Here is an 11,061-nt window from a genome sequence, read left to right as displayed (position 1 = left end):
TTGAACCGTAGTGCGGACTCGGTTCAGTTATTGGTGTCTTTGAGTGTTTAATAACTCAGAGCCCGTGAAAAATTGGAATCAGTGGGAATGTAGCACTTGATGAAGAACTCATAAGATGTTATGAAGTTCCATGATAATCTCGAGATACCAGGGGGTAATACTCGATGATAGATCAAAGTAGAGGTTGGACTGGGGTATTGATCTACAGAAGACAAGTGCTTAAACTTGCACGAGAAATGGTATATAAAAGAGAACATGGTCGGAACCACGATTGCAAAAGGCCAGATCCCAGATATAAGATGAACTTATACCAAAGGAATAATTAATTTCAGAGAAGCTTTAATGATAAGATCTACATCGTGTCCATGGGCATGAACACAAGTTCAAGGTCGACTCCCACTTCTCCAATGCATAACCTTTCATTCACTTCTCACGTTCGATGAAGTTGCGGTGTTGAAATTTTATCTAGTGAAGCACTAGAAGAGTATGACTCGTGAAAACTTTCGGGTTCACACGGTTTAGAGAAGGCATATGTTCAACCCATAGGGGCTTCTTAGAAACATATACCACAAGTTTCAAGAGTAAATAACACAAGCCCGAAAGCAGAGCATGGTTGGCCAAGCAGAGGATACAAATTAACAAAGGCATTATGTATCAGGGGAAGAACTCACAAAGTGATCAAATGTGAAGGACATTGTCGGATAACAATCCAACAAAGGACTTGATGGTCCACAAAGGATCTGATGTGAGTATCGATACTCAACCAGAAAAGGAAGGAATGCAAATGCAACAGGTTATGGAATCATCTGAATAATTCAAAGCTTAAATTCAAAGGAATTATGATTTCCAAAACAAAGGATCAGAAGCAATGTTCTGATTAGGGATGGATAAGTTGAATAGCCTTAGGGGTACTATCGACGGCATTTGGATTGGTTGAGAACCAGCTCATGTTTAAAATGACGTCTGAGCCGGAAAGATAATTTAAAAGGATCAACTGATGATTGCGTGCATTCGCACTCATGTTGAATCAAAAGGATCAAAATGACGTTGCCTAAGGATACTAACGAATATTGCCAGACATATGGAAAGCATCCACCATGCAAGTAGACAAGTATGACAGAGCAATAAGCTACTAAGGATTTTTGGAGGATCGAATAGTATTTCGAAGACCATTGTGAAACACATGAACAACTGGGGGATGAGCGGATACTCGATAAGTGCGAGAATTATCCATAGGGGTATTCAGGTGACAAAGAACAGCAAGGCGATAAGCTCAAAGGATTATCGAAACAACGACGAGTGTTTCGAGGTATCTGGTAATAACAAGACCAACTGGGGATGAATGTAAGAATAACAACTGCAAGTAGTTATCCATAAGGGTTGACGGTGGAAGGGGAATTGCAAACGCGACGAACACAAGTTCTCAGGTTAACAACGGAGAGTATCTTCAGGGTCTTCTTGTGCAGCAGACGACCATCGGTAATAAAGTGCTCTCTGGGTGAAAGTGATAACGAGATCCTAATGTTAGATTTAGCAAATTCATTTAACCTGAATAGGAGAAAGTTCAGAGTCCCAGAGTATAGGTCGAGGAATAAAAGATCCTACTACCACCCAATGGTGACGTGGGGCCGTAAGCCGCACAGCCATGTTAGTAAAAGTTTGTAATGTCTAGACTCGACTTCGGCCAAGGAGTGTGGAAGGGGGATTCCTACAGGCAGTCGGCTCTGATACCAACTTGTGACGCCCCCGATTCAATCGTACACTAATCATGCACGCAAATGTGTACAATCAAGATCAGGGACTCACGGGAAGATATCACAACACAACTCTAAAACATAAATAAGTCATACAAGCATCATAATACAAGCCAGGGGCCTCGAGGGCTCGAATACAAGTGCTCGATCATAGACGAGTCAGCGGAAGCAACAATATCTGAGGCATCTGGTTGCAACAACCAGGTAGAAGGGAAAGGGGAAAAGAGAGAGAAAAGCAACTGTGAGTACTCATCCAAAGTACTCGCAAGCAAGGAGCTACACTACATATGCATGGGTATATGTGTAAAGGGCCATATCGGTGGACTGAACTGCAGAATGCCAGAATAAGAGGGGGATAGCTAATCCTGTCGAAGACTACGCTTCTGGCAGCCTCCGTCTCGCAGCATGTAGAAGAGAGTAGAGTGAAGTCCTCCAAGTAGCATATCCAAGTAGCATCTCCAGTAGCATCGCATAGCATAATCCTACCCGGCGATCCTCCCCTCGTCGCCCTGTGGAAAAGCGATCACCGGGTTGTCTGTGGAACTTGGAAGGGTGTGTTTTATTAAGTATCCGGTTCTAGTTGTCATAAGATCAAGGTACAACTCCAAGTCGTCCTGTTACCGAAGATCACGGCTATTCGAATAGATTAACTTCCCTGCAGGGGTGCACCACATAACCCAACACGCTCGATCCCATTTGGCCGGACACACTTTCCTGGGTCATGCCCGGCCTCGGAAGATCAACATGTCGCAACCCCACCTAGGCACAACAGAGAGGTCAGCACGCCGGTCTAAACCTAAGCGCACAGGGGTCTGGGCCCATCGCCCTTAGCACACCTGCACGTTGCGTACGCGGGCGGTGAGCAGACCTAGCAACATCCATTACAAAGGAAGTTGCGTTAACGCAGTCCAACCCGGCGTGCGCCGCTCAGTCGCTGACGTCAAAAAGGCTTCGGCTGATACCACGACGCCGGGATACCCATAACTACTCCCGCGTAGATGGTTAGTGCGTATAGACCAAATGGCCAGACTCAGATCAAATACCAAGATCTCGTTATGCGTGTTAAGTATCCGCGAATGCCGAACAGGGCCAGGCCCACCTGTCTCCTAGGTGGTCTCAACCTGCCCTGTCGCTCCGCCACAAAGTAACAGTCGGGGGCCGTCGGGAACCCAGGCCCACCTCTACCGGGATGGAGCCACCTGTCCTTTCAGCCCCCTCATCAGAATCACTTGCGGGTACTCATCGAGCTGACCCGACTTTAGTCACCATCTGTATAGTATGTAAGTATGTATAGTATATACCCGTGATCACCTCCCGAGTGATCACGGCCCAATAGTATAGCAAGGCAGACTGACAAGAATTTAGGGCCAATGATGATAAACTAGCATCCTATACTAAGTATTTAGGATTGAAGGTAAGGTATCAACAGATGTAGCAGCAATGTCAGGCTATGCATCAGAATAGGATTAACGGAAAGTAGTAACATGCTACACTACTCTAATGCAAGCAGTATAGAGGAGAATAGGCGATATCTGGTGATCAAGGGGGGGGGCTTGCCTGGTTGCTTAGACAAGGAGGGGTCGTCGGTGACGTAGTCGACCATAGGGGCATCAGCATCGTCACGGGGTCTACCGGAGAGAAGAGGGGGGAGAAACAGTAAATACATAGCAAGCAAGTGCATAACAGTACAACAAGCAGAGCTAGACGTGTTCTAACGCGGTATGAGGTGATACCGGTGAAGGGGGAAAACATCCGGGAAAGTATCCCCGGTGTTCCATGTTTCTGGACAGATGAACCGGTGGTGAAATGTTGCAGGTTCACTATGCTAGGGACGCGTGGCGGACGAACGGGCTGCGTTTCCGGGTTCGTCTCGTCGTTCTGAGCAACTTTCATGTACAACGTATTTTCATCCGAGCTACGGTTTATTTTATATTAATTTTAAAAAGATTTTATCATTTTCTAGAATTAACAGAATTAATTTAATCCTCTAATGCATTTATGACGTCATCATGACGTCAGCGGTCAACTCTGGCTATTGACCCGGTCAACCTGACATGTGGGTCCCGCATGTCATACTCTGTTTATTCTAATTAGGATTTAACTAATCTAATTGCTGTTTAATTAATTAACAATAGTTAATTAGGTGAACTAAACATGATTAGTTAAGTTAATTAATTTAGTTTATTTATTTATTTATTTATTTTTATTATTTTTTCATTCTTTTTTTTCGTTCTAATCTGGGGCTGGCCCCACTGGTCAGGGACCCAGCCCAACCGGGGCGGGCGAACGGGAAACGGGCGCAGTTGAGCGCCCGATTGGGCGCAGCGAGGCGAGGCCGTGGCCACGGCGGGGCGACGGGCGAGTAGTGGGGCGGCGGATGAGCAGCGGGGGGAGGCAACGGCGACCGCGTGCAGCGGTGGTCGGGGCTGACGGGCACGGCGGGATGTGCGTGTGAAGGCCACAGCCAGGGGGGCGCCCTGGCGCGAGCGTGTGTGTGCGCGACCGGTGGTGGTGAGCACGAGCGCCTAGCGAGCTCTCGTTGCGGCTGTCCGGCGAACTCCGGCGATGAAGAAACGGGAAAGGGGGAAACAAGGAGATCGAGGGGGAGGCTCACATCGAGCGGCAGGGAACGAGGCAGCGGGGCGCGAGGAGGGCGACGGGGACGACGGTGTCGGAGTGGAGGCAGGCCGTCGAGGAAGACGGGGCCGGTCCAGCAACAGGGTCGGGGAGGCGACGGGAGGCATGGGGCATCGACTGCCCAGACCGGATCCACGCGCGGCAGAAGCTTTGAGGAGGAGGGCGCCGGCGACGAAGGGGTCAGCGCGGCGGCGGCGACGCGGTTGTCGGAGGCAAGCGCAGTCGTGCCCCGATCCAGATTGGATCAGGGGGAGGAGATGAGGGAGCGAGGGGGAGAGATCGGGGGGGAGTGGTGAACGTGGGGAGTGGACCGGTTAGGGTTCCGATCGGGGTGGGGGTTAAGGGGCCATGGGAGTGGGCCGGCCTGGCAGGGACTTGGCCCAGTTGGGCCGGGGGCTGCTGGGCCGGAGCCCCGGGGGGGTTCTTTCCTTTTTTGTGTGTGTTAGTTCTGTTTCTGTTTTGATTCTTTTTCTTATTTTCTTTTCTGTTTCATTTCTAGTTTCTTTTAATTTTTTAGTTTTTACAAAAATCACCACCAGTACCTAAAGTAGTATTTATAAACAAACTGCTGTCACATCAATTCTTAACCCATAATAAAATATTTTTAATATTTTATAAAATCCAATATGTATTTGTTTAATTGTTTTCACTACTATTTTAATTAGTTTAGAGCCCTTAAACATTTTATCAAGGTTTGGTTTCTCCATCGTATTTACACATGATTTATCTGACCCACCTTGAACATTTTGGTTTCATTGTTTGAAAACTTTTATTATTTGCCTTTAATTGAATTTGAATTTGAATCGGTTTCGAACTAACACGAGATTAGCGATAGTAATCGAAGTGACGTGGCATCATTAGCAGAGAATTACTGTAGCTTAATTATCTAGGCGTCACAGTATCCCAGCGTCGTGGTATCAGCCGAAGCCTTCTAGACATCAGCGACTGAGCGGCGCGCGCCGGATTTGAACGTAAGCCTGCTCTTGTATTAAGGGGGCTAGTTCTGCTTTCGGCCGCCCACGCAACGTGCAGGTGTGCTCAGGGCGATGGGCCCAGACCCCTGCGCCATAGGAGTTAGACCGGCATGCTGACCTCTTTGTTAGGCCTAGGTGGGGCTGCGACGTGTTGATCTTCCGAGGCCGGGCATGACCCAGGAAAGTGTGTCCGGCCAAATGGGATCAAGTGTGTTGGGTTATGTGGTGCACCCTTGCGTGGAAGTTAATCTATTCGAATAGCCGTGATCTTCGGTAACAGGACGACTTGGAGTTGTACCTTGACCTTATGACAACTAGAACCGGATACTTAATAAAACACACCCTTCCAAGTTCCACAGACAACTCGGTGATCGCTTTTCCACAGGGCGACGAGGGGAGGATCGCCGGGTAGGAGTATGCTATGCAATGCTACTGGAGATGCTACTTGGAGATGCTACTTGGAGGACTTCAATCTACTCTCTTCTACATGCTGCAAGACGGAGGCTACCAGAAGCGTAGTCTTCGACATGATTAGCTATCCCCCTCTTATTCTGGCATTCTGCAGTTTAGTCCACCGATATGGACCTTTACACATATACCCATGCATATGTAGTGTAGCTCCTTGCTTGCGAGTACTTTGGATGAGTACTCACGGTTGCTTTTCTCCCTCTTTTCCCCTTTCCCTTCTACCTGGTTGTTGCAACCAGATGCTGGAGCCCTGGAGCCAGACGCCACCGTCGACGATGACTCCTACTACGCTGGAGGTGCCTAATACTACGTGCAGCCCGCTGACGACGACCAGGAGTACTTTAGGAGGATTCTAGGCAGGAGGCTTGCGCCTCTTTCGATTTGTATTCCAGTTTGTGCTAGCCTTCTTAAGGCAAACTTGTTTAACTTATGTCTGTACTCAGATATTGTTGCTTCCGCTGACTTGTCTATGATCGAGCACTTGTATTCGAGCCCTCGAGGCCCCTGGCTTGTATTATGATGCTTGTATGACTTATTTATGTTTTAGAGTTGTGTTGTGGTATCTTCCCGTGAGTCCCTGATCTTGATCGTACACATTTGCATGCATGATTAGTGTACGATTGAACCGGGGGCGTCACAAGTTGGTATCAGAGCCAACTGCCTGTAGGAACCCCCCTTCCAACTCCTTGGCCGAAGTCGAGTCTAGACATTGCAAAACTTTTACTAACATGGATGTGTGTCTTACGGGCACACGTTGCCATTGGGTGGTAGTAGGATCTTTTATTCCTCATCCTATACTCTGGGACTCTGATCTCTCTTCTATTCGGGTTTAAATGAATTTTGTTAAATCTAACATTAGGATCTCGTTATCGCTTTCACCCGGAGAGCCCTTATTATTGATGATCATCTACTGCACGTGAAGACCCTGAAGATAGTCCCCGCTGTTAACCCGAGAACTTGTGTTCATCGCGTTTGCAATCCCCCTTCCACCGTAAACCCTTATGGATAACTACTTGCCGTTGTTATTCTTACCTTCATCCCCATTTGGTCTTGTTATTACAAGATACCCTGAAAAACTCGTCGTTGTTTCGATAATCCTTTGAGCTTACTACATTGCTGTTCTTTGTCACATGAATACCCCTTCAAATAAATCCTCGCACTTGTCGAGTATCCGCTCATCCCCAGTTGTTCATGTATTTCACAAAAGTCTTCAAAATACTATTCGATCTTCCGAAAATCCTCTGGAGCCTTTGGCTCTTGAAATTCTTGCTTGCTTGCATTATGGTTAATCCCATAAGTCTCGTAGTCTTATTGACATTCCCTGTCATTATCATTTTGAGTCTGTTGACTCAATATGTTTGCGAATACATGCAATCATCATTGATCCTTATAAATTACTTTTCCGGCTGAGCTGCCATTCTTTTAACTGGAATTGGTTCTCGACCAATCCAATTGTCGTTGATTGTACCCTAAGGCTATTACTTATCCATCCCTAATTAGAGCATTTCTTCTGATCCCTTGATTTGGAAATCATAATTCCTTTGCGTTTGACAATTGAGTTAGTCAGTTGTTTCTATAATCTGATCTCCTTGCATTCTTCTTCCTCTAGTTGAGTACCGATGCTCAAGTCAGATCCCTTGTGGACCACCAGATCCTTTGTTGGATTTTATCTGACAACGCCCTTCATATTCAATAACCTTGTGAGCCTTTCCTCTGATACATAATGCCTGTGGTAAATTGTATCCTCTGCTTTCTCAACCATGCTTTGCCTTCGAGCTTGAGTTAATTACTTCTAAAGATTCTGGTATATGATTCTAAGATGCCCCGATGGGTTGAACCTATGCCTTCCTTAATATGTGTGAACTCAAAAGTTTTCACGAGTCGTACTCTTCTGGTATTTTGCCAGATAAAATTTCAACACTACAACTTCATTGAACGCGAGAAGTGAATGAAAGGTTGCGCATTGGAGAAGTGGGAGTCGACCTTGAACTTGGTGTTCATGCCCATGGACACGATGTACATCTTCTCATCGAAGCTTCTTTTAAAAATTAATTATTCCCTTGGTATAAGATCATCTTATATCTGGGATCTGGCCTTTTTGCAATCGTGGTTCCGACCATGTTCTCCTTTGAATACCATTTCTCGTGCAAGTTTAAGCACTTGTCTTCTGCAGAGCAATGCCCTAGTCCAACCTCTACTTTGATCTGTCATCGAGTATTACCCCCTGGTATCTCGAGATTATCATGGAACTACATAACTTCTTATGAGTCCTCCATCAAGTGCTACATTCTCACTGGTTCCAATTATTTCACGGGCCTGAGTTATTAAACACTCGAGAACACCGTTAAGTGAATCGAGTCTGTAATCCGATTCATTTAACTCTAAGTAATTTTCATTACTTATGAGTTTAATAATCCTTCAAGTCATTCCTATCCTAATCGGCTACATCGTTCTCGTGATGATTCTAACTGTGCTACCTGGTCCTTATTCTCGGAGCACCAATTTCTGACGATAGCTAAGGTTACGTCGATTTTCCTCGTCATACCCTTTCACCTTAAACAACAAGCTTGAGTTCGAGTTTGTGTCGTAACTGTGGTTCCAATAACCTCTTGCTTCATCATTCCCTTGACTTGATGTCATCGCTGATTGATTACATATTCATGAAATCTCTCGACAAATGTGTCGTGATCATCATCAACCTTATGAGCTCTTCCAGGATATCAACCGGAGTCATGATGAGAAATACCATCCTTGCCCTCGATGATTTGTGTTGTCATCGACCACTTTATTGCCTTCCGTTCAACACCAACTTGTTCGTGTTTTGTGTTATACCTTAAGATGCTTGCTATCCAGCATTTGTTCGTCTTTACCTTGGAGTATTACCATCCTTTATGTCAAGAATGTCGTGAGAATTTCACCACCTCTTAAGAATTCTTGGTATGGTGATACTTCTCACCATCACCATTCTTCTTGGGTCCTCGTGTTGATTCCAACCAGGGTACCAACAAGTGAGCGGTGTTGTTTGGATTCCGCCCTTCTAGCAACCATATTGCTTTGAAGTTAATGGTCAACCGTTCATTCTTAGACTATTGATTATTAAATCACCATTCCAATGTTGGCCGTGCAACCCAGCCCATATTTCGGGTGCACCTTTCAACCAATGTTTAATTGTGTATGTTTTCCTCGAGCATACATCATTATACCATTTGATCTGACAAATGCTATCTCCTTGTTCACATAATTGTGGAAATCCACCTTTTTGGAAATCTCAAGGGTTGTTACTGACTCCATCAGCTACCCCGTCATCCTCTCTTTGGTTTGAACTCTTGAGTTGAAACTTGCTTCCATAGTACATTCCCCAATAATCTTACAATGTCGTCTCGTCAATTTGTTTTGCACCTTTTCTTCTCGGGCATCCTGAGTCTGAGGTATCCTGACACCAATCAGATCTGAATCTCGGTCAGATATGATGGTGGGAACATATTTCCAAGAGTTATAACGTTGGTCTTTCTATGACCCGATAAGGTGATGTCATGCCTAGCACACCTGACCGGAGGACCTATTGTTATAATTTTCCTTTTAGCAATGCTATCCATTCTTCCATGAGGAAATTGGAAGACTTATTCTATAAGTTGTTCCTGATGGATCCTTTGTGTTTTCAAAGTCTGATCTTCACCTGATGACCATGTCAATGCTATCTCGAAGCATGCCTGTGGTACTCCGATTTTCAATAAGAACATTTGAAGCCCAATGCTAAATGTTTCCTGCTCAATTATCCAAACACCGTTGTATGGGTAATGTCATGAAATTTTTCTCCCCTTGCCTAAAAGGGTTTTCTACTTTATATCCTGTCATGGATATCATGCTCTATTTGCCCTTGGAAAGGATATACCCCTGAATTATGTATTTAAACACATTTTCCTTTCCATTGTTTTGTTTAAACCTTCTTGTGATCTATATGAGCGGTAATAATTCCCTGCTTATGTAAACACCTCGGTGTACCATCTTGTCTCGTGTAACCCTGTTACTATTGTTGATGACATTCCGGAAGCCACCGATGGACAAGAACTTGGCCTATTGGTCCGCCTCGTTCAACGAGCAGGAATTGGTTCTCTTCGTCCCTCGCCCTTGGTACCGATATTGTTGCCAACATAACTGATAGGCTATCCTCTGACATGCCTTGCTTACACGATCGTGCAAGACATTACTGCCCTTCCTACTTAACCCACATGGTGGGCCCATAACCCACAGTTTCACAGGATCGAAACCTGACTCACCTGTACAACCCTGTTTCTAATGGTTATTCCCCATGCTTGGCTTTGTATTTAATTCACGGGCCACCTTCCGAGTGTTCTATTCTGGTATCAGACGCTATACTTACTCTCGCTACTCTGAACCCCTTTCTCACTCTGGTTCAGACTTCGAGCCACTATCTATCTGCTTGGAACCTCTTATTGTACCTTCGAACCTCACTCTCGATGTGTTTTATTTGTTCAACTCGAGAGGTACTCTTATACTCATTCATGGGTTAATCCCAGATTATTACCCTTATAGCATTCTGTCGTTGCCGATCTGCCCTGTTACCTATTCGTAAGTACGATGAAGATCTCGAAGAAAGGATGTCGACTTCATCATGATGACCGGAAGCAAAGGAATGAAGACATCAATGTATTGGACCGGTCTCTTCGAGAAGAGCAAGCCAGAATGAGAAGACCCGCTAGATTCGTTACCAAACCTTCCCCCCTTTCACTACCTCTTAAATCTCGGGACGTGATTTCTTGTAGTGGAGGAGAATTGTGACGCCCGGATAGTTACGCTACAGTAATCCTCCGCTAATGATGCCACATCACCTCGATTACTGTGGTTAATCTCACATTAGTTCGAAACCGATTCGAATTCAATTTAAAAATTTGGCAAACAACAAAAGTTTTCAAAAATTAAACTAAAATGTTCGGAGTGTGCAGTTAAATGTCAGGATAATTATAATAAAGCAAACACATTTTTATAAAATGCCTAAATGATTTAAAATGAAATAAAACAGAAAAGAAAATAAATAAAAGAAAAGAAATTGCAAAAAAAAGAGGAGAAAGCCCCCCGGCCCCTTGGGCTTCGGCCCACCAGGCGGCCCGACTGGTCGCGCACCCAGCCAGCCCAGCTCCCCTCCCCCGGCCCGCCGAACCCCTACAACCCCCTGGGGCGACCGAACCCTAACCCCCACGCGCCCCACT

This window comes from Triticum dicoccoides, chromosome 4B (genome assembly GCF_002162155.2).
Source record: "Triticum dicoccoides isolate Atlit2015 ecotype Zavitan chromosome 4B, WEW_v2.0, whole genome shotgun sequence".
In the NCBI taxonomy this organism is placed as follows: domain Eukaryota; kingdom Viridiplantae; phylum Streptophyta; class Magnoliopsida; order Poales; family Poaceae; genus Triticum; species Triticum dicoccoides.
This window is presented reverse-complemented; position numbering follows the sequence as displayed.